The following is a 1,590-nucleotide window of genomic DNA, read 5'->3' as shown; positions in this document are numbered from 1 at the left end:
ACATGGCTATAAAGCGGAAATAGTATATATGCCTGGCCACTTTTTGGAAAGTTTTCAAACTTGGGCTATTTGTTTTAAAAAGTGCTATAGAGTGTCCTTCTCCCTATTTTTTATAGTAATTTTATTGTATCACTTCTAATTAGTTATTATACGTCATTTAAGACATGTCTTCTTCGTTGCTTCAATCATGATTTTACTATATCACCCCCAAATTAATTATTATGATCGCAATACAAAATTAATAATATTTCATAAAATGGACTCAAAATGATATGTCAACATAAAATATTTGATTGACTATCGAAATTATATTAGCGCCATAGAGGCTGACTTTCAAAATTATATCAGTGTCATGTAAATTGAATGTAACACCCCGCATATTCGGGCTAAAGTTTAAACCATCGTTCCCACATGTATAAACCCGAACTCATTGATTCCTTGTTAATATATGTGTGGTGATCACTCCTATAGTGTAGGAAAACCCTTTGAATATGAATTGAGGTTACAAGATTCCCTAACTCTAAGACGAGTTGAAAGCAATTCTATCAATTAAGTTTTAGTGGACACTTCAATTTAGGTCAATTTTCGTCGACCATAACTTTTGTTATATAATGATCTGGGTGGCCTACTATAAATAAAATGAAAGGTCTTTGAGTCTTCTTTCCAACGCAACTAATTTCGTCCAAATCCAACATCAGAGCAAAAAGTTATGCCCAATTTACTTTAGCATGTCAGCTTGTCAACTGAGGGTCTGCTGCGACTTTTTTTATTTCCTTAGGGGTATTTTACTCTTTTCTCTCGACCCCAAAACATGAAAATAGATGATTTAAGGCATTATTGAGCAAACGATTTTCTCTCAAATAAAAACCCTAATACTTTTCCTAAAGATCAAGAAAACAAGCCTTTAGTCCAAGATTTCTAAGGAAACAAATCAAGATCCGAGTTCTACATTTTAAACTAAGTAATCTAAGGTATGTGGGTTTTTCCTAAATTACATGGGCATGGTGAAACCATTTTTAATGATGTTTTGAATGTTGAAAAATCATGGATCTGTAATGGGTTTTGGAACTATATTTACAATCTGGCATTATGAATTCTTTGATGATATTATTATTTTGGTCTTGAGGCCTTTCTCCCAAATTGATTTGTAATCTTATATATGCATGTATGTATGAAATCGAGTTTGGCTATTGAATTGAGAGCATAAATTATTGAAAATCCCTCTCTCGTTTAAAGATTTCTTGTTTTCGTAAGTCATGATTTTATTTGAATGTATTTCTGTGAAGTATGTTACAAATGCCTTATGATTGTTAAGACTTGTTTATGGTTTTGAATTGGAGAGAGGGGGGTTTTACATGTTGATAAACGTTGAAGATTTATAATGAAAGAATTGCATGGTTTGTCAAAAATACATGACCACCACATGTTTGTTAAAATGTTGAAAAGAGAGATGCTTTGCATTGTTTGACATATGATTGAAATATGGATTCTCTTGAATTGTTTGAATGATATGGTGGTCCAAACTTATATTTTGAATAAAAAGACTGTAACATGATATTTTATGGCTCAGAGATATGACTTGAAAGTCTT

The sequence above is a fragment of the Capsicum annuum genome, unplaced genomic scaffold (genome assembly GCF_002878395.1).
Source record: "Capsicum annuum cultivar UCD-10X-F1 unplaced genomic scaffold, UCD10Xv1.1 ctg77380, whole genome shotgun sequence".
Classification (NCBI taxonomy): domain Eukaryota; kingdom Viridiplantae; phylum Streptophyta; class Magnoliopsida; order Solanales; family Solanaceae; genus Capsicum; species Capsicum annuum.
This window is presented reverse-complemented; position numbering follows the sequence as displayed.